The following is a 23,099-nucleotide window of genomic DNA, read 5'->3' on the forward strand; positions in this document are numbered from 1 at the left end:
TGGTCACAAGGAGGAGCACAGCCTGGGGCAAGGGCCTTGGGTATATTCCCCTTGCTGGGAATTTCTGGGGGTCCAAGCACCCTGACAGGAGAGAGACCCTCCTGACATCTGCCACCACGGGAGAGATGGACCTCAGTCCCTGCCAGTGCCCGGAACCCGCCCTTCACTCATCCTGTGGAAGGAGGTGCCCCAGAGGCTGGAGGGGGGGGCACACCCAGCAGGGAATGGCTGCTGGGCCTCTGGGTCTGGATAATACCAGTCGGGTGCCCACTTTCCCCTGGTCATGTCTCCCTGACCTGGCTGTAAAGTGGACATGACAATAAAACCCCCTCCTTGTGGGGTCTTCTGGCCCTGTGCCCAGGGCTTGGCCCAGACAAATGCTCGGCTCATGAGATGAACATTTCAGAATACTAGCAACAGAAATTTAAAAATTGGAATAAAGAAAATATTTTATTTCATTCACAATAGCCTAAAAAGAGTAGAACACTTAGGGATAAAAAAAAAAAAAAAAGAACACTTAGGGATAAAGCAGATAAAATATGTACCAACCTTGCATACTAAAAATGAGAAAACATTGCTGGGGTATGCCTGGGTGGTTCAGCAGTTGGGCTTCTGCCTTCTGCTCAGGGTGTGATACTGGAGTCACGGGATCAACTCCTGCAACGGGCTCCCTGCATGGAACCTGCTTCTCCCTCTGCCTATGTCTCTGTCTCTCTCTGTGTCTGTCATGAATAAATAACTAAAATCTTTAAAAAAAGAAAACATTGCTGGGAAAATTTAAAGAAGCTCTGGATAGAGGGGTGCCTGGGTGGCTCAGTTGTTTAAGCGGCAGGCTCTTGATTTTGGCTCGGATCATGATCTCAGGGTCCTAGGATGAGCCCTGCGTGGGTTCTGTGCTCAGAAGTGAGTCTGCTTGAAGATTATCTCCCCCACAATCCTGCTCCAGCTCACTGTCTCTCTCTCTCTCTCTCTCTCTCTCTCTCTCTCTCTCTCTCTCTCTCTCTCTCTCTCCCTCTCATATGTATATATATAAAATGAAGAATGAAGGTATATAGAAAGACATTTCATAGTTTGGAGACTGAATATTGTCAAAGATGGCAATCTTCCCCAAATTTATCTGTAGATTGAACAGATGCTCTATCCAGATCTCAGCTGAGTTTCCTGTAGAAACTGACAAGCTGAACCCAAAATGTAGGTGGAAATGTATATTACCTTAAATAACTAAAACATTTTGAAAAAGAAAAAGTTGAGGATTCACCATACCTAGTTCAAAACTTAGTATAAACTATAGTAAGAAAGACAGTGTGGTATTGGAGCAAAGATATGTGTATTAATCATTGGAACAGATTGAGAGACTTTAAAGAAATCCTTACATTTATGATCCATTGATTTTTTTTATTGTGGCAAAGTACCTATAAGATGAAATTTGCCATTTTAACCATTTTAAAGTATACAATTCAGTGGCATGGAGTACAATCACAATATTTTGCAACTGTCACCAGTCTCAAGTTCCAGGACATTTTCATCACCCTGAACTGGAAACACCATATGCATGAGGCTGTCAATCCCTGTTCCCTCCCTACCCCAGCCCTTGGCAACCAAAAATGTGTTTTCTGCCTCTATAGATATGCTTCCTCTGGGTATTTGATAAAAATGAAATCACAGATATGTGACTTTTATGTCTGGTTTCTTTAACTTAGCATAAGGTTTGGGAGAGTCATCCACATTGTTACATGTGTCAGTACTTTGTTCCTTTTGGGAGGTGAATAATATTCCACTGGATGAATATACCACTTTTGTTTACCCATTCACATATGCTGTTGGAGATTTGTGTTGTTTAGAACTTTTGGCTCTTTTGAATAGTGCTGCTAGGAACATTCATGTACAATTTTTTTTTCATGTACAAATTTTGTTTGGACACCTGATTTCAAATTTTGGGATCCATATCTAGGAGTGGAATTTCTGGATCACATGGTTATTCTACGTTTAACTTATTAAGGAACCACCAAACTATTTCACATAGAGGCTGCATCACTGTATATTCACACTAGTAATGTATGATGTTTATGATTTTGCCACATCCAACCCTATAACTGTTATTTTCCTGTTTTGAAATTATGGCCTCCTGGCGGGTGTGAAGTAGTATCTCATAGTAATTTTTTAAGATTTTATTTATTCATGAGAGAGAGAGAGAGAGAGAGAGGCAGAGACATAGGCAGAGGGAGAAGCAGGCTCCATGCAGGGAGCCCGATGTGGGACTAGATCCCTGGACTCCAGGTCATGCCAAAGGCAGACAACCGCTGAGCCACCCAGGCATCCCTCTCACTGTAATTTTTATTTGCATTTCCCTAATGACTAAGGATGTTGAGCATCTTTTCATTTGCCTGTCGGCCATTTGTATAACTTTGTAGAAAGTTTAGTACTTAGGGATAAACTTGACAAAAGAAATGCAAGACCTGTACGCTGAAAACCTGAAAAGAAATTCAAGAATGAACATAAATGCAGAACTATGCCATGCTCATAGATTTGAAGACTGATGAAACTGACATATAGATTCAGCGCATTCCCAACAAAATCATAGCAGGACTTTTAAAAGAAATTACCAAGGTGATTCCAACATTTATACTAAATACAGAAGGCTTAGGACAGCCAAACAATTTTGAAGATGAGCAGAGTTCCAGGGCTTTGACGCCTTCAAGACTTACTATAGAATGTAAGCCATCATCCGGGCCTTGTGGTATTGCAGAAAGACATCAATGAACAGACGAGAGTTCAGAATGTACTCAGAACTAGGTGGACAATTGCCTTTTGACAGAAGCGTCAAGGCAAGCCAATAGAGAAAGGATAATATTTTCAAGAAATAGTATTGTGCACATCGGAAAGGCCTGCCTGGAAAAATGAAACTTGACCCTAACCTCACATCCTATACAAAAATTAATTCAAAACCATGGCATACATGTAAAAGACAAAACTGTAATACATGCCACTTGTGGGTTACTGTAGCTCTCAGCTGAACTGCTGCTGGTTGTGCTTCTCTCCGATGTCAAATTTAATAAAAAAGTCATACCACATCACCCTGGCGATAGGGCTAAAGCAGATGCCCCACAGGCTCACACTGACCCCCACATCCCCAACCCCCTTTTGGTGCCCCAAGACCTTTCCCCTTAAAAACTGCTCCGAAAAAAAAAATAAAATAAAATAAAAAAAATAAAAACTGCTCCGCATGGCTGACTGCCGCCCCTTAGTGGAAGGCGAGAGCAACGGCCCCGCCAGGCTTTCTGATGTAGTTCGAGGAACTCGCCAGGAGATGGCGCCACGCTCAGCACAGGCCAGATTCGCGGGAGCACAAAGGGCCTTTCATCCAGCTTTGACAGAATTAAGCTGCCTGCAAACTAGGAACCCCTGAAGATGAGATAGGGGTTTCCCAGTTACCCGAGGTGCAAGATCTTGAGCAACGAAGACCCCTGAACGGATGATGTGCTGCCGATTCTAGGCATGCTGCAACCATGATTCTCAGACACGGGGGTAGCAGGGCACCCCCGTGTCACCAGGGTCTGTTCAGAACCCCGTTAATACCAGGAGATGGTCAGTCCCATCTTTAAACCGGGGCCCGTGCGGTCCTGGAAGGCTGGGGAAGCGGAAAGCAGCGGGGTTTGGACCCTGGCTCTTTGGGTTGTGAGCGGGGACTTCTGCCAGGCCCGCGTACTCTCTGTCTGCCCCCCCTTCTTCGTCTGCACAAGGATTAGTGACCCAGGGTCCTGTGGGGAGTCGGTGAGGACATGTCCGTCAATGAACAAGCATCGCGCGGGGCCGACACGTGGAAGCCGTGGGGTAAACGAAGACTAGTCTTTATCGGCGCTTAGCCGTGTGGGCAGCTAGTCACACAGGCTGTGCGGGGTCAGGGACGCCAAAAGGCAGCCCCGTGTCCGCGTCGGGGCCACAGACCTGGTGGTGGGGGTCCCACAGCTGCACCACCTCTCAGGGGCCGTGGGGAGCGCCCTGCGCCGGCCGGAGCCCCAGCCTCGTGACTGATGGTGACACTGGCAGGTGCCACAGGGTCCCGGCAGGCTGTCACGGAGGCGGGGGGCGGGGGGGCACGTGGGAGGGGCCCCTAGGGTCACGGCTGCTGTGGCACCCCGCTGGGCAGGAGCCTGGCCTGCCACGCGCGGTCCCCCAGGAACGCCCCCTTCCTTCCAACGGGTGCGCGTGGGGTGCTTCACTTCTGCTCAGGGGCTCTCAGCTGCAGGGGGGTGGGGGCTCGCGGGGCAGCGGGGCGTGTGGGTGTGGGAAGCGCAGGGGTCGGTGTTAGGGGGGTAGGGTGGGGGGGCGCAAGGGGGCTTGGGGGTGCTGGACGCGGGGGTCGCCCTCGCAGCAGGAGAGAAAGGAAAACACGAAATGGAGGGGATTCCATCTGTCCCCCTGTTTCCTGCTTTGGGAAAGACAGCCGCCCCTGAGTCTGACATCTGTATGGCGGCTCCAGTCGACAGGGAGGCCCCTGATGCTCCCGGGGGCTCGTCTGCATCAGGCCCTGCTGGAAACATCCCGAGTCCTAGCTGGCCTGAACGTTTGGCCCCTAGTAGCCACAGCAGCCAGCCTCTTGGGGCCTCTTCTTCCCCCCCCAACCCCCCTACTCCCCAACCCCCAAACCCCGCCCTCTCCGTGCTTCTGGGAGAACCGAAGGATGAGAGCCTAGCCACATTCCTGCCCTGACTCCATTCTTTCCTGCGACTTCGCCTTTTCCTCTGCCAGGGAGAAGCAGGCCTTGTCAGGCATGGCACAGTTTCCTGTCCCTGCTTCCTGAGAGCTCTCCAACCCGGGCCCACTTCTTCCCCACTTGTGTGCTCAGCCCAGCCAGCGAGGTGCTTGAGCAGGGCTTCTCTGTAGTGGGAAGGATTTGGAATCCCAGCATTTCAGAGACCAAAGGTAACCTTTGTTTCTTTGCAGTTCCTTTTATTTCGTTAGTTTTGGTTTCATCATCATCATTAATAATATTTCTTGGACACAGAAGAGGAACAAGGCTCTGGCCTAGGCCCCTCATAGTACTGGATTCTGCAATGTTCTTTATAGACAAAAGAAACGAGAGGAACAGCTTATGTCAGGCAAACAAAAGGATTCAAGAAACAATTACATTGTTTTTAATGTTGAAACCTTTTTTCCTCTCAGTGTTTTTTTAAAATATTTATTTATTTTAAAGAGAGAGAGTGTGTGTATCCATGTGAGTGAGGGGAGGGGCAGAGGGAGAGAGAGAATCTCGAGCATACTCTGAACTGAGCACTGAGCACAGGGCTGGATCTCACCACCCTGAGATCAGGACCTGAGCCAAAATCAAGAGTCCCATGCTTAACCAACTGAGCCCCCAGGCGTCCCTCCCCTCAATCTTTCAAATCTAGCTTTCAGCAAAGCAATAGAGTGAGTGCAGTTAAAATGATGCTGGAAAGATAGTAACAAGGCATTCCTGGCAAGGAAAGGCATTTTACAGCAGACTTCTCCTTCAGCATCTCCTGAGCGCAGTTTGTCCTCATGTCTTGAACGAGGGACATGACAGCCTCCTCTATGGAAGCCTTCTTGTTTTTACTCTTGCCCCTCTGTTCTAGACACAGCAGCAAGGCTGAGTTTTTTCAAACAGAAAGCATGTCCTTCAACAGATGAATGTATAAAGATGTGGTCTATATATACAATGGAATATTACTCTGCCATCAGATAGGATGAATACCTACCGTTTGCATCAACATGGATGGAACTGGAGGGTATTGTACTGAGTGAAATATGTCAATTGGAGAAGGACAATTATCATATGGTTTTACTCATATGTGGAATATACGAAAGAGTACAAGGAACCATAAGTGAAGGAGAGGGAACTGAGTGGGGAAAAAAATCAGAGTGGGAGACAAACCATAGTTTGTCTATGAGAGACTCTTAACTTTGTTAAAAGTGGGGGACTCTTTGGGAAAGGAACTGAGGGTGGCTGGAAGAGAGGTGGGTGGGGGGTGGGGTAACTGGATGACAGGCATTAAGGAGGGCACATGATGTAATAAGCACTGAGTGTTATATGTAATAGATGAATTATTGAAAACTACATCTGAAATTGATGATGTACTATATGTTGGCTAATTGAATTTAAATTAAAAAAACAAACAGAAAGTATGCTTCTTTCTCTTCCTTAAGCCCTAAGATTTGGCACTTAGCAGCAGATCCCATCCTTCTGCTGTTCTCTTGTACTCTGCCAGTGACCCTGCCACTTGTGCCTTGGGAGGACCTGTACCTTTCAAATGGAGAGGCTCACCCTGATCATCTCCTGGGATCTCCTTCTAGTTGTTCAGATCTCTGCTTAATGGTACATCTCAAAGTGGCCTTGCTGTCCACCTTGTGTCATGCCTGCTTCTAAGCTGTCTCTCAATTAGAACTTGTTTACCCCAAGAGGGCAGTGTCCTTGTCTGTCCTGCCCTTGACTTATTTCCAACACTTAGAACAGGTGATTGATAAATATTGGTTTAATGGCGGTCAAGATAATACCACTGTTTTTTCCCCTTCTTGTTCTTAAGCATACAGTGATTCTTCACCTGGTTTTGTGCTACTTCATAGGGCCTTTATATTTTAATTGGAAAAGGGAACAAGATATAGATTCTTTTACTTGAAGAACCGTACTTAAGTGCTTCAGCTAGTCTAAACTTCAGTCAACATAAGCCTACTTACCTCCTGGGCTGTGAGTTTGTATAATAAATGGGGGCAGCTTTTATGAACTGCAGAGCACTGTCCTCGACCACAAGAGTGGACTGATGAGGAAAAGGAAGCTCAGAAAAACTAATTGGTAGTAAGTGAACAGAGATTTGTCTGCTATACCACGCTGTAAAGCACAAATCCTGAACCATATGTAAATTAATTGATTTTAAGCAGATAAAATACCAATTCAACACTTTCAAAAGAGGGAGTACATGCTGAACCACAATAGGAAACTTCATTTTAATGGATTTTTTTTCTTTTTCAGAAATTTTCACATCTATTTCTCAAATTTTTTGGCCTTGAGGATTTTAACAAATTATTTTTTTATTTTTTTAAAAATATTTTATTCATTTACTTGACAGAGAGAAAAAGAGTGCACAAGCAGGGGAAGCAGTAGGCAGAGGGAGAAGCAGGCTATCCAAGGATCAGGGAGCTTGATGCAGGACTTGATCTCAGGACCCCTGGATCATGACCTGAGCCGAGGGCATTGCCCAACTGACTGAGTCACCTAGATGCCCAAGCCTTGGGGATTTTAAATAAGCTCATAGGACCCTTGTCAACATGTTTTTCAGACTACACCACATGCACTGCCTTTCAACATACAATATTATTATTTGGAATCTTTTTTTTCTGCTTTTAAAAAAAATAGGATAGAATTTTCTGAAGTTCTATTCAAATAATTACTCCAATTATGTTAAATTACAATAGTGACTACAGAATCATATTATAATGTAGTGGAAGTGTCTTGACTCTTCTAGGCATTTGGAGCTTTTCATAGAGGTAGCTCAGTGTTCCAGCACCATAAGCTTTGCTGTTAGGTGGCCTCATTTGGAGTTCCAGGTCTCACTTACTAATAGTGATGCTGACCAATTATTCAACTACTTGGGACTCATTTAAATGAGTCCCTTATTTAATGGGGTGCCTAGCTGGCTCAGTTGGCAGAGCATAGGACTCTTGACTTTGGGGTTGTGAGTTCTAACCTCATGTTGGGGGGTAGATTGTGTTTAAAATTTAAAAAAATCTTAAATAAGAAGAAATAAATTAATCCCCTACTTAAAATATGGAAGTAATAAAAATTGATCTTACCAGGTTGTTGGGGGAAATCAGTGAAAATTGTATATGTGCAAAACCTTATGCACAGTAAATGTCAGAATTTTGCTGCTTCTTTGAATTTTAGATCAATAGAATGAATGTTTTCTCAGATACATTTTATGTTTATCATTCAGTATTTTAATCACCTGACTTAATAGAAATATGAAAAAAAAAGAAAAGCACAATCAATTTTCACTGCGGAAGTGTACTTACAATGAAAGACACTGTCCCACATATGTGAAAAATCCATTTTACCATGAAATCTGAATTATACGAAGTTGAAAATATGAAAAAAAACTATCCCCAACTACCACTCATTTGTTTAACTTGCCATTATATTTCATTTGAGTCAGGATAATCCTTATTTGAAAATATCATTTTAATTATATAAAAATATAAAAATCCATAAAAACCAGAAATACAGATGTATTTTCCTGGGCTTTGCTGATTTTTATTTGCAATTTCTCTCTCTCTCTCTCTCTCTCTCTCTTTAGAGAGAGATTACACACACATGTGCTGGAACAGGGTTTGGGGAGGGGTAGAGGTAGAGGGAGAGAGAGAATCTTTTTTTTAAGATTTTAGTTATTTATTCATGAGAGACACAGAGAGAGAGAAAGGCAGAGACATAGGCAGAGGGAGAAGCAGGCTCCATACAGGGAGCCCGATGTGGGACTCGATCCTAGGATCCCGGGATCACACCCTGAGCCAAAGGCAGATGCTCAACCGCTCAACCACTGAGCCACTCAGGTGTCCCAGAGAGATAGAGAGAGAATCTTTTTTTTTTAATTTTATTTATTTATTCATAGAGATGCAGAGAGAGAGAGAGAGAGAGAGAGGCAGAGACACAGGCAGAGGGAGAAGCAGGCTCCATGCAGGGAGCCTGACGTGGGACTCGATCCAGGGTCTCCAGTATCACACCCTGGGCTGCAGGCGGCGCTAAACCGCTGTGCCACCGGGGCTGCCCGCGAGAGAGAACCTTAAGTAGACTCTGTGCTCAGCAAGGATCCCAATGCTGGGCTCGATCTTAGAACCCTGAAATCATGACTTGAGCCAAAACCAAGAGTCAGATGCTCAACCGAGGCATCCCTGCAATTTCTTTTTCAATACCACTTACAACTCACCTCCATTTCCAGTCTCATTACGCAAGTGCAAAGTGGCAGAAAGATCTGTAATAAATATATTTTTTACAAAGGCAACATTGTGAAACTAAGTCTCACTTAATAGGTTCTATAAGTGGAGGTAAGCGACTGTGAAATAAAATAGAGTAAGATGCAGTAACTGGAAATTTTTATCTGAAGTTCTTTCAATGATCTTTGTCCATTTCTTCATGTTTAAAGATGCACATGAACTCAATGTTATTGAAATTTCCCTTTTGTCAATAGTCTCTGTACAGCTCAGGTACTTCCTTGTCTGGAAACCAATCTCCAGTTGCTGTCAACAGCTCTCTCAGAAAATGTTCCTGAGGGATCCCTGGGTGGCGCAGCGGTTTGGCGCCTGCCTTGGGCCCAGGGCGCGATCCTGGAGACCCGGGATCGAATCCCACGTCGGGCTCCCGGTGCATGGAGCCTGCTTCTCCCTCTGCCTGTGTCTCTGCGCCTCTCTCTCTCTCTCTCTGTGACTATCATAAATAAATAAAAAATTAAAAAAAAAAAAAAAGAAAATGTTCCTGAATCGTGCCTGCTGCTTCTTCATCAAAGCAAGAAAAAGTGTTTTTGGTGACATCTTCTGGATCTGTGCCATTCAACTTCTCACCAAACATCATGAGAAACAAGGTGAAATTTACAGGCCCTAGGGCATCCTTTATCGTGGCATTGAGGTATCCATCAGTTGAATTCTTCCTTAGAGAAGCAAGCATATCATGCAGATTATCTTTGTTGGTGAAACCATCTCTGTTCTGATCAGTCATGTTGAAGACCCCCTTGAATTCCTAAATCAGTCAAACACAGTTTGCTGGCCAAAGATGTTGCATTCTCAATCTTTGCCTTTTTGCTCCACATGGTGGCTGTTTAATTCTGGAGATGTGCCCTTTATTTATTTACTTTTTGAAATATTTATTTATTTATTTATTTATTTATTTATTTATTTATTCATGAGAGATATAGAGAGAGGCAGAGACTTTGGCAGAGGGAGAAGCGGACTCCCTGCAGGGAGTCCGATGCAGAACTCTATCCGGGACCCCGGGACTACACCCTGAGCTAAAGGCAGACACTCAGCCACTGAGCCACCCAGGTGTCCCTGGGGATGTGCCCTTTAGAAGCTATGATTCACCCTGTCTAAACTCAGGGATCATAAATGAGGATCCAGTCGATCATCATCATAGAAGTTGTTTCATTCAACAGAGCTGGCTGCCAGACATCAGACTGTGTCTTGGATTTTATTTTTTTTAATATTTTATTTATTATTTATTTATTTAAGTCACAGACAGAGAGAGAGAGAGGCAGAGACACAGGCAGAGAGAGAAGCAGGCTCCATGCACCAGGAGCCCGACGTGGGATTCGATCCCGGGTCTCCAGGATCGCGCCCTGGGCCAAAGGCAGGCGCCAAACCGCTGCGCCACCCAGGGATCCCTTTTTTTTTTTTTTAAATATTTTATTTATTATTTATTTATTTAAGTCACAGACAGAGAGAGAGAGAGGCAGAGACACAGGCAGAGAGAGATGTGTCTTGGATTTTAGAGTTCATATCAGCTGCAAGGAAAATGAGATTGACAAAATGGTGGTATTTGTTTGAGGCTGGGTAGTAGGTACACTCAAGTTTGTTAGACTTCTCTTTTGAATTTAGTGTGTGTTTGAAAATTTCCATAATTGGGCACCTGGGTAGCTCAGTCAGTTGAGTGTCTGTCTGCCTTTGGCTCAGGTCATGATCCTGGGGTCCTGGGATTGTACCCTGCATGGGACTCTGGGCTGAGCAGGGAGTCTACTTCTCCATTCTCCTCTGCCTCACCCCCTGCTCAAGCTCTCTCTCTCTCTCTCTCTCTCAAATGAATAAATAAAATGTTGAAAAAGGAAAAATTCCATAATATAAGTAAGTTAAAATTTCCCCTATCTCCAAAGAGTTGTAATCCAATGGTTTTCCAGCGCTTTTAAAAAGTAAACAAAAGGGGGATGCCTGGGTGGCTCAATGGTTGAGGATCTACCTTTGGCTCAGGGCGTGATCCCAAGATCTGAGATCGAGTCCCACATTGGGCTCCCTGCATGGAGCCTGCTTCTGTCTCTGCCTCCCTCTCTGTGTCTCTCATGAAAAAATAAATAAAATATTTTAAATAATAATAATAATAATAATAATAAACAAAAGGAACCCTTTTATTTTTCGAATAAGATCTAGGTGGAACCCTAATATGTAAAGCACATCAAAGGCTGAAGCTTGGGGGCTGGCGACTAGAGTTAGGTCTCTGGCCTTCCACCAGCATCAGCCCACAGCTACTTGGGGAGTCCTATGCTGGCTTGCTACTCAAGTGTGGTCTGGAGGACCAGTATCAACAGCATCACCTGTTGTGATGAGCTTGTGACTCTGAGGCTCTCGTATTAGAATTTGAAAAGCATGGCTCTGTGGCATTTTTAAGCTCTGGAGGCTCCACAATTGAGCTTCCTTATTTTACAAATGAACTAAAGAAGGCTTACAGCAGACAGAGCCCGAGGAGGAGGAGCTGATGAGAGCCAGGCGGGTGGCTTGGTTGCCTGACCTTCAGCCCAGGCATTTTCTGCATGGTGCTTGTATTGTCTAGCCCCAGAGGCCAGGCTCCTGCTTTGTTTCTGTGACCAAGCCCTAAGCTTCTGCCTGGTACCGCTAACAGGGCCCTTGTCCCATGTCCTTGCATCTAAATCTATAACTTACTTCTTTATCTAACATCAAGTTCCTGCAGAACTGAGGTAAAAAAATGTTCCCACTCTTCCCCTCTCTGGATACATTCCTTATCCCCAGTCCTTGTTAGAAACCATCTTTGATGAGTTGGACAGCCTAATGGGAAGAATTCTAGGAAGGTAGACATTTGGCATCACGGTGTCCCCAGGCTGGTTGGAGTTCTGGACTAGGATTCTAGTTTCTAGCAGGTTCTGAGATGAGCAATATGGGGACTGCTGTCCATTCCCTTGGCCATGTAATTGCCAATTGCTTCTTCCTCTGCCAAAGCTGTCAGGCAGGGTCCTGCCACTGACAACAGACATTTCAAACGTTGTTCCTTCTAAAGACCATTTTAAACCATAATGGAGGGGATCCCTGGGTGGCTCAGCGTTTTAGTGCCTGCCTTTGGCCCAGGGTGCGATCCTGGAGTCCCGGGATCGAGTCCCACATCGGGCTCCCAGCATGGAGCCTGCTTCTCCCTCCTCCTGTGTCTCTGCCTCTCTCTCTCTCTCTCTCTTTCTATGTCTATCATCAATCAATCAATCAATCTTAAAAAAAATAAATCATAATGGATACTCAAGCTATTTTTTTTAAAGATTTTATTTATTTACTCATGAGAGACACAGAGAGAGAGAGGCACAGACATAGGCAGAGGGAGAAGCAGGCTCCCTGCAGGGAGCCTGATGCAGGACTCAATCCCAGAACCCCAGGATCACATCCTGAGCTGAAGGCAGATGCTCAACCACTGACCCATTCAGGTGCCCCTACACTAGAATATTCTTAAATAGGAAGCTTTAGATGTTCTATTCCTGATCCCACAAGCACTCCCATGAGGCTGGGGATGCTTAGTGTAACCCTTGTCTCAGGCCACAACGGCATGGGTAAAACAAGCAGTAGGTGTTCATCGATGTTATCGTGTGTCCTGACCCAGCACTTGTAACCCTGTTGCCAACAGCAGGCTGGCACTATATTTTTAATTGAACTCTCCATATATACCTGAAATGCGACAGTCTACCAGCCGATGGAGGTGAGGAGAGAGGAAGACAAAGCCCAGACCATCTTCTCTTCTCCTGAGCTTGGTCTGATTCACTTCAGGACTGTCAGAATTGGCTGAGCAGAAGGGCATGAATGGGACACAGGTATGGAGCAGGGAGGAGCCTGCTACAGTCCGAAATGACTTGAAGCATTTGGGGCATGATTTGCTGGAGGTGAATGACTTATGTCGAGAAACTGTTACGAACATTTCCAAACTCAAGTCCATGCACGCCTCCAGCTGCTGAAGTAAAAAAAGACAGCTGGCAAGGTCTGAACGTCCAGATGTTCTTTCTCTACCTTCCACGGCCAGAATGAGAGGTCTCACGTGCAACATCCCTGAATGCGAGATGCGTTACTCTGCCATGGTCCTTCTGCTTGTGCGATTAGCTGGGCTGGCTTATTAGTAGCCCCCTGTGGCTGCTGATCAGCAGAAGCCTTCATCTGTCTGGTGAGGTTTGAAGAATTTGAGATTAAATCTCAGGATCTAAGGTGTTCCTATTAGATTTCAATATGCAGGGCAGAGTGTATTTGGGCCCAGGCCCTGCTGCCCTGCTTAGAGTTGTCTGTGTCAGGTTATGTGAATACCATGAAGTGACTGCTGAGTGAAACTGAGGAATAATGATCCCTTGACTAGAGTAATATCTCTAGGCCTCTGTAAATTATTTGGGGCTAAGGTACCCTGAGGGCCGTAAGAAGCACTGCTTTACAAAAAAAACCTGGCTACTTCCCAAGAATGACCAACAATGAAAGATTTCTGGTTTCATAGGTCTAGAAGATGTTTGTGAAAATTAGCTCCAGTCTTGCAAAGTCCCTTAAACTTTCTGGATTAAGGATTTCGGTTCTGAACTGGGGCCTTGGCAGGGAAATGGGGCAGGTCAAGGATGAAAAGGACAAAGGTCAGGAGCCTGGGAACAGGTGAGCTGGGTCCTCTGCTTTGGGTCTAAACTTGGCTGTGATTTTCATTTGTGGCTAAGATCCTTTTGCAAGCTCGCTGGTTGTTCCCAGAATTCCTTTCCTTGTGGTTTTAGGACATTCTTGCTAGCTGTCAGCTGGGGGTCACTCTCAGCTTCTAGAGGCTGTCCACAGTTCCTTGCCAAGTGGCCCTCATATTTTCTAAAAATGGAGAAATACAAAAGGCTTGGATAGCAGTGAGAGGAACTCTGTAATGGCAGCATGAGGACTTTCATAAACCTGCTCCTCCAGAAAGGCAGCAAACTGGCTGGCAGAAATGGTCAAAGTCAACGTGTTCAGAACTCCAGATGTTAACCCAAGGCTTGCAACAACCTGAGGAGATTTTATTTGAGAAAAAGTGCTGAATCACAGTAAGAACAGAGGGTTTATGGCCCTTTAACTCAGAGTATTCCTATTCCCTTCTCACCAGCTTCCCAGGAGTATTAAAATCCCGCCTTGCAATCTCTGTAGCTATAAAAACCATGTGCCTAAAAAAAAGCCTAAAATAAAAAAGCCAAGATGGAAAACAATCCAAATATTCTTCCATTAATAGTGATGATTTGAGTGGGGAGTGAGATTTGAGCAACTTTTGCTTTTTACTTTATAGCAATTCCATGCAATTAAATTTTTAGAAGAGTATTACTTTAAATTTTTTTTATTAAGTAAACTCTACCTCAACATGGGGCTTGAACTCATGACCCCAAGATCAAGAGTCGCATGCTCTACTAACTGAGCCAACTGGGTGCTCTACAATAGTGTTACCTTAAAAATAAATAATACAAGTAAAGATCGAACAGAGGAAGAGTTCCTGAAAATACTCTGGTGATTAAAGGATGGTAGATAAAAATTGCACAGAACTATTTATGACTGTTTCTAGCTTAAGACCTGTGTGAAACATCAATGTTCCTTTTGTATGATGTGCCATCTTTAACAATTGGTTTTAGTGAAATCCAAAAAAACATTTCTAAGAGCTTTTATTTTTTTTAGGATTTTATTTATTTATTCATGAGAGAGACACACACACAGAGAGGCAGAGACACAGGCTCTGTGCAGGGAGCCCAATGTGGGACTCGATCCCTGGTCTCCAGGATCACACCTTGGGCTGGAGGCAGTGCTAAACTGCTGAGTCACCACAGCTGCCCTTCTAAGACCTTTTATAGACTAACAATTTGACCTTTGGTGCCTGACTCTACTTTCACTACAAGAGTGTCAGTTTGTCAAGTATAAATTCTCTTCCCATGGTGGTTTTCAGGGACATAACCATAGCGAGTGATAAAAACTAGGGTATGGGCTTTATCAGGCAGGCTGGCTCTACTATTCTTTGCAAAAATAACTGTGAGTGAACTCCTCTTTAATCTTAACAGCTAGCCAGAAGCTTCTGGTTAACAGTTTAACCAGAAGCCATCAGAAGCAGATTTTTGTGCTCACTGTTATAGGTCAATCTGGAGCCTGAAACTATTTTTGACGATGCAGAATAATGCATCCTGGGCAAGAGGTACATTAGCAGGAAGGCTTTAGGTAGCCACCTGCTGTGATAACATCCCCACAATTATTTAGAAGGCCATCTGTGTGAATGAGCTGAGGAAAAAACCTGCCACGAATAAAATTCCCCACCTCCCACTCCAGACACAACAATTATTCATGTTTTGTTTGAGACCAGGAAGTAACCTGCAGGGTTCAAATTCTCCCATAATTATTGGAAAGTATCTTTGCTTAAGACCAGGAAGTAACCACTGTGATCAAATCCCCCACAATTATCTGTTGACCATGGATAGGATTCAGATCTTCTTTGATGGCCCTGAAATTATAGGTACAATTTTGTGCTAATGTGAATTGGGAGAGGGTCCATTGCTTTCATCAGTTTCCTGAGGTGGCTTGTGGCCAAAAGAAATATAAGATCCACTGATCTAAGGGTTTGCTGGATTGAAACTAGGAAGTACTGGACTGATGAAAGGCATTCCTTTCCCCCCACCTCCCATGAGATTCTTCAAAGACAGCTAAGAGTCTGGGGTAATCCCTGTACCTGCAGTTTTTTGGACACTATATTCAGGCAGACTATGTGTAGGGTCTAAGGGCAGACCACTCCAAAATGTTCTGCTTTGGCACTTGATTATTTTAAACAAAAGTTACTGAAAAGACAGCCTGTGTAAGAAGGACATTCAGACCCTCCTCTGTCTCCTTGAAAGCAGAAACTAAATTTCCCATGTGAAAGGTACCCTTCCTGGACCAGGAGGTAAAGACACATCTTTATCACTAGAGGTGGGAAATCCAGAGCAGACAAGACTGTAGAAACAACTCTTGTTACTTTGTACTAATGTACAACCCTGGCCCAAATTCTGTTTAGAATTCCTTACTGACTGAAGCTCCCAAAATTACATTTTCTTTGTCCTGCCAGTGGCTTACAGATTTATCATCTCTTTGTCTAAAAAGGAGAAAAACTGCCTGCTTTGGTCATTTCTTTATGTCTCTATTTCGTTATTTGGCCTCCATGCACATGTAATAAAATTTTTGTTTTGGGGGTGCCTGGGTGACTCAGTAAGTGTCTAGCTTCGGGTTGGGTCATGATCTCAGGGTCCTGGGATTGAGCCCCACATTGGATTCCCTGCTCAGTGAGGAGTCTGCTTCTCCATCCGCCCCTTCATTCATGCTCTCTCTGTCTCTCATCGAAAGATAAGTGGATAAAGAAGATGTGGTTTATGTATACAATGGAATATTACTCAGCCATTAGAAATGACAAATACCCACCATTTGCTTCAACGTGGATGGAACTAGAGGGTATTATGCTGAGTCAAATAAGTCAATCGGAGAAGGACAAACATTATATGGTCTCATTCATTTGGGGAATATAGGTAATAGTGAAAGGGAATAGAAGGGAAGGGAGAGGAAATGGGTGGGAAGTGTCAGAAAGGGAGACAGAACATAAAGACTCCTAACTCTGGAAAACGAACTAGGGGTGGTGGAAGGGGAGGAGGGCGGGGGATGGGGGTGAATGGGTGACGGGCACTGAGGGGGGCACTTGGCGAGATGAGCACTGGGTGTTGTTCTGTATGTTGGCAAATTGAACACCAATAAAAAATAAATCTATTATTAAAAAAATTAAAAAATAATAAATAAATAAATAAATAAAATAAAATAAAATCTTAAAAAAATTTTGTCTCCTGTTATTCTGTCTCATGTGTATTTAATTCTTAGTCCAGCTGGAAGACCTTGAATGATAGAGGAAGAATTTTTCCTTCCCTACAGATGGAGCAATGAGGGGAGAGCTAGAGGGAGGAGAGCATGATAAAATGGAAGGGTGCTTCCAAGCTCCTGACCTGGAAGGGCTATCAGGGAGAAGGATCTGTCCCAGCTTTGAGAGCAACTCCAGTCTTACCCAAGCTGTAGAGCCTAGAGGCGAAGGCAGCTGGATGTTTCTGGATGTGTGGACCTGGCAATGAGTAACTGCTATGTTAGGAACCATCATAGATCCTGTTGCTATTGGATTCGGGGAAATTGCCCCTGGAGCAGGCCAAGATAGGACAAAGGGCCAGACCTGTGGGAGATAAGCTGCCCAGCCTGGAGTGAAATGGGCTGAAACAAGGCAGTAGCATAACATATAGGGAGCACTGACTGGCATTCCAAGTCCAAGGCTCACTAACTGTGTGCACTTGGCCCTTAGCCTTTTGATATTCCATTCCCTTCTCTGCAGACTGTGAGTTTTGGATTAATGACACCCCCGAGCATGTATCTTTTAGAGTTTCAGGTTTAAAACCTTTGTTTATGTTTCCCAAACTCAGAAAAGTATGACTTAGGAGCCAATTAGTGCTAAGATGAAATTAAGCTGATCATCTATAAAGTATATCTACCTGAGGCCCTGAGATGCCTCATGACATGCTGCAGTAGAGTTGATTTTGATGTCTCAGGTGCCAACTCAGAGGATTCTGATTGAATGAAATGCTCAAGAGGAAAGGGCTGGAATTAGAATCATGCTAAGGGCTGCAGCCAGAAAATCACTGCCCTAAGAGGAAAAATAAATGTGTTAATTCCTCTGGTGGAGGCAGTAGAATGGATCTGAGGGAAACTGAGAGAAGATCCTGTTTGGGGGTACAACTTTATTACATGAATCAAAAATAAAACCTTTGGGAGGGGGTCCCTGGGTGGCTCAGTGGTTTGGCACCTGCCTTAGGTCCAGAGTGTAATCCTGGGGTCCTGTGATCAAGTCCCACATCGGGCTCCCTACATGGAGCCTGCTTCTCCCTCTGCCTGTGTCTCTGCCTCTCTCTCTCTCTCTCATAAATAAATAAATAAATAAATAAATAAATAAATAAATAAATAAAATATTAAAAAAAAGAAAATCCTTTGGGAGACAATTTTTTAAAGGTTTATTTATTTATTTCATAGAGAGAGAGAGAGAGCAGAGGGAGAGCAGAGGGAGACAATCTTCAAGCAGACTCTCTGCTGAGTGCAGAGCCCAACTCTCGGCTTGATCTCAGGACCCTGAGACCAGGACCTGAACTGAAACCAAGAGTCAGACCCTCAACCGACTGAGCCTCTCAGGTGCTCCATGGGAGACCATTCTTGTCAATCTACATAGAGGATCATCACCATAGAGGCTCGCCTATACCTTCAAAACTGAAGGATGTATTTATGGTGCATTAAACTTCAGAAGTGGTTGATGACATATCCAGGAATAGTCTCCCATATTCTGGTAGGAGTTCCAATTGCTTGAATCCTCTTGGGAAGCAGTTTTCAAATATTTAGTAAGAGCCATGAGATTGTTTGTAACCTCTAACCTAGAGATTTCCATTTTGGAGACTCTATCCTAAGGAAATAACCCAAATGATTGAAAATTCATTGTGTACAGATCGTCATTCCAGTGCCACCAATCTCATCAAAATATGGAAAAATGATGCACAAAGTATTCAAAACAACAACTACTGATGTACTATAGTCCAACCCCTTCCCACTTCTCTGGCCCTCACCACCTGCCTATCATCCACACATTCTCTTCTTTCTTTTTGTTTTATTGCAAAAATGCTCCCTAAAGTGTCACTATCACATGCACTATGCCAAAGGCACTCAACCACTTCTCAAAGGAGACAAGCCTCCTCGTCGGTGTCAAAAAAAAAAAAAAAAAAAAAAAAGAGACTGTCCAAGAAGAAAACATACAACCTCCTTGTTGGTGTCAAAGAAGCCTCAGTTAGACCAGATTCCTGCTGCCAACCTTGATGCAGATGAACCTCTAACAGATGAGGAAGACGAGGATGAAGATTTTGAAGAAGAGAGTGATGATGATGACACTGCAGCTCTTCTTGCAGAACTAGAAAAAATTAAAAAAGAAACAGCTGAAGAGCAGGCCAGGAAGGAACAAGAACAGAAAGCTGAAGAAGAAAGAATACGTATGGAAAACATTTTGAGTGGAAACCCTCTCCTTAATCTCACTGGTCCATCCCAGCCTCAGGCCAACTTCAAAGTTAAAAGAAGGTGGGATGATGATGTTGTTTTAGAACTGTGCAAAAGGTGTAGATGATCAGAATAAAGACAAAAGATTTGTAAATGATACACTGCGATCTGAATTTCACAAAAAGTTCATGGAGAAATATATTAAATAGTACGGTTTTATTGCTTAATTAAAGACTGTAAGGTGTAAACAATCATTCTCACTTTGTTCTGTTTTTCTCTTTCCCCATCTAAATTGTGTATAGGCCTCCCTAATTTTAAGTTCCAAACTGTCTTTTCCTTTATTGATAACTTTATTTGATGAGGACTTGGGAATTGGTTTAACCTAGTTTTCATCCTCTGAATATTTCCAGTAATATGCTTTCCTTTTAATATGGGAAAGGGAATCTTCTTGTAATAAATATTTTCAAAACTCAAAATATCTAAATCTGTGCCCCCAACTTTTTTGTTGAAATGTATACAGCTTATAAAACGTTGCACAGTAAAAAAAAAAAAAAAGTCTCATCCTTGTTTTATACCAAGCTTCAAGTGCAATACCTCTGGGTGATGTTATTTCCTTTTGTTTATTTCTGCATGTGACACTTATTAATTCATAATTTCACCTGCACTTAAAGGAGAACATGACCCACCCCCAATAGTCCCAAAACAAGATGAGAGTAAGATAACAGAGTACCTGTTATATCATGTCCATTTCGAAAAGGAAGGGAAGAGGGATGCCTGGTAGTTCAGTCAGTTAAGCGTCTGTCTTGATTTCTGCTCAGGGTCCTAGGATCAAACCCCAGGTTCGGTTCCGTGCTCAGTATGGAGACTGCTTGTCCCTCTCCCTCTGCTCTTCTTCCTACTCACGCTCTCCCTTTCTCGCTCTTTCTCTAAAGTAAATAAGTACATCTTAAAAAAAAAGAAGGGGAGGGATCCCTGGGTGGCGCAGCGGTTTGGCGCCTGCCTTTGGCCCAGGGCGCGATCCTGGAGACCCCGGATCGAATCCCACGTCAGGCTCCCGGTGCATGGAGCCTGCTTCTCCCTCTGCCTGTGTCTCTGCCTCTCTCTCTCTCTCTCTCTCTCACTGTGTGCCTATCATAAATAAATAAAAAATTAAAAAAAAATAAAAAAAAAAAAAGAAGGGGAGAAATCACCCATGGTGATCCCCAAAGTGTCACATATCTCACATTCTACTGGAGAGAAGAAGACAGGGGCTCCCGATTCCAATGAAGGAATGGGTTGCTTGGACCACATTTCTGCTGCCCCTGGTTTCTGCTCTCTAGGAAGATAAACCTTGTCCACCCTTGTCTTGTCCACATCTGAGGAGGGCACAGGGAAGGAGTCCCCTTCTGGGGGTGGAGCAGCCTCCTTCCTGATGGTAGGCTACGTGTGTGGTGGGGTAAGCACTCAGGTCCTTCATTGTGAGGCTGGAAGTTTCTCCAGCAAGATGATCCCTTTATCAACTCAGGAGTTTGGGAATATCTTTGCTTCTGGTCAATTGTATAGACTAATGATTAAACAGGACAGTTATTAAATAGTAGATTTCAGGGTAGGTGGCTTTTCAATCCTTGTTGCTAAATCCAACCCCCTGGCTCTGAGCTTAATGACCTTCCTTGGTTTCTGCTTTAGGATAATTCAAAACAATTGATTGGGATGGAGAGGGTTTGTGGGGATAACTGGTATTTTTCCCAGGCAGGGAATGTCCAGCCTGAGGTGCTTAGAAGAGGCTGGGAGGATCAGGCTTGGCTCCTCTTAGGTTTCTGCCTTAACTGGTCCTACCTTCACATTGGACAGATAACTAGGCTTGTACACATTGCACAGTTGTCTGATTCAGCCATCTTGGAATGTAGTCTGCAGGGGTCCTATTAGGAAAGCTGTATTTTCTTCTCTGTCTACTTTCAGATGGATCAACTCCATCATCTAAAATTTGTCTCTTCCTTGTAGAACCTTTATGAATGCCACAAGGAAAAACCAAAAAAAAAAAAAACCCTATATCTCAATTCTCTATGAAGCCTCATAAAGCTCTAGCCTTTCTGGGCATGCAGTTTACAAAAAAGGGACCACTTTGAAGCCATATAACCAGGTTCACCCATTTCCTAACACAAGACAGAAAACTTTACTCTGCCATCCACATGATCTGGATTTACTCAGTTCTACATTGTTCAGACTGGCCCTTGCCAGACCCCACTTCTAAGAAACATTTTCTGTATAGGATTCTTCCAGTGGTCTATGTTAGAAGAATTGAATCATTGTGTTTTTACGATAAGTTCAGTTGAATGGATGTCAAGTAATGTTGGATTGTGAGGTGAAGGTGGAGGAGTGAAATTTTTCCATATTTCAATTTTAGCTTTTCTGATGTCTGCCAGTGCTTCTTATGCCCCCAAATATTTGGGCAGCTTGAAAGCATCAGTGTCCTTCAACCAATGACCACCAGGAACACACCCATGGTTGAACAAGTTGGTTTTATTTTTCATTATGGATGAGGAAAATGAACATCATGGGGAAAACCATGCGGTCTTTCAGTAACAGAAGTGTGACGGGGTTCTTCCAAGTAAATAGGACTGAAGGACAAGAGGGGGGTAGAAACTGAGCAAGAAAGTAATAGAAGGATTGTATTCTATCAAGGCAGTCATATCCATGTCACAGAAAGATAATTTTGAGGGCACAGGGAAGGAGGATAGAGGTCAACAGTGTTCAATACTAAAGATATGCCATAAAGAAAAGGACTGAATTTTGTCAAGACTAAAATCAATTGGGTAATAGAGGTCAAAGCCAGATTGCTGCAGTTGAGGAGTGGATAGGAGAGCAAGATTTGGAGATGGTAAATATAGACAATTATTTTGAGAAGCATGATTGAGAAGGAAGAAGAAAAGACAATCAATGTCTAGAAAAGGGCCAGAGTTGAGGTATTGATTATGTGGGTGTTGTTTTAATGGGAAAGAGTTGGGTTTGTTTAAATGCTGGTGAAAAATGTTAAAGGATGGAGAAGAGATTGAAAACAGAGGGTAAAGAGATGGAAATGGAGGAGAGGGGTCAGGAGAGGATTCAATCTGTCCGTCAACAAGTGTTTGAGGGGTGGCCATATTCCCTGCATGATATAGGTCCTGAAAATGCAGTGGTGATCAAGACCCAAGGGCACAGGTGGACAGAGAGGGCTCAGATGGAGCAAATTGTCTTCCACTGTTACAAGAAGGGAGGTGACAAGGATGGCTGCTGAAGTGAGTGAGTTGTTAGTGGCAGGAAAGTAGAGAGCTGAGGGGCTTCTTGCCCAATAACATCCATTTTCCCTGAGGAGTGGGAAGCGAAGTCCTTTTGCTACAACTGAGGGTTAAAAGTGGAGAAGGTTTCAAATAGTTCTTGTGGGGGCATGGAAAAGTGTAAGGGTTAATTTTATGTTTCAACTTGGCTGGGCCACTATACCAGGGTATTTGGTCAAATGCAAATCTAGATGTTGCTGTGAAGATTTTTTTTCAGATGAAATTAACATTTAAATTAGTAGACTTTGAGTAAAGGAGATTACCCTCCATAATTCATAATTATGAGCCCCATAATTCAAAGGCCTTAAGAGTGAAAGAATGAGTCCCCTGAAGAAGGACTTCTGCCAAGAGACTGCTTTTGAACTCAAGTTGCAAATCAAATTTTCCCTGGGTCTCCAGCCTGCTAGCTGACCTTGTCAAATTCCAGCTTGTCAGCCCCCACAGTCATGTGAGTCAATTTCTTACAATAACTCTTTCTCAATGGATGGATAGATAGATAGAGATATATCCTATTGGTTATGTTTCTCTGGAGAACTCTAACAGAACCTACCCAGAGAGACTGAGTCTGCTGACTTGGGATACAGACAAGGATTGCTGGATGGCATCAAGGACTGACAGGTTGGAGACCATGAATTTGTAGTCCACCCATCCATGTGGTTACAGGATTTTCTCTTGCAGTGCTCAGCAGCCCTAGATAAGGAGGCAGAAAGATGGCTAAGGTAGTTGGATTGATCCAATGTTCAGAGTTCTAGAGAAATGGAATGGAAATATAAGGAGGATAGGATA

At 43.8% G+C, this 23,099-nt stretch overlaps 1 pseudogene; it reads left to right on the forward strand.

Annotated features, from left to right (window-relative positions):
* Window positions 1–18,661: 18,661 nt before the first annotated feature.
* LOC112649064 (spliceosome-associated protein CWC15 homolog) lies at window positions 18,662–19,551 on the forward strand (annotated as a pseudogene).
* Window positions 19,552–23,099: the final 3,548 nt, after the last annotated feature.

The sequence above is a fragment of the Canis lupus genome, chromosome X (genome assembly GCF_003254725.2).
Source record: "Canis lupus dingo isolate Sandy chromosome X, ASM325472v2, whole genome shotgun sequence".
Classification (NCBI taxonomy): domain Eukaryota; kingdom Metazoa; phylum Chordata; class Mammalia; order Carnivora; family Canidae; genus Canis; species Canis lupus.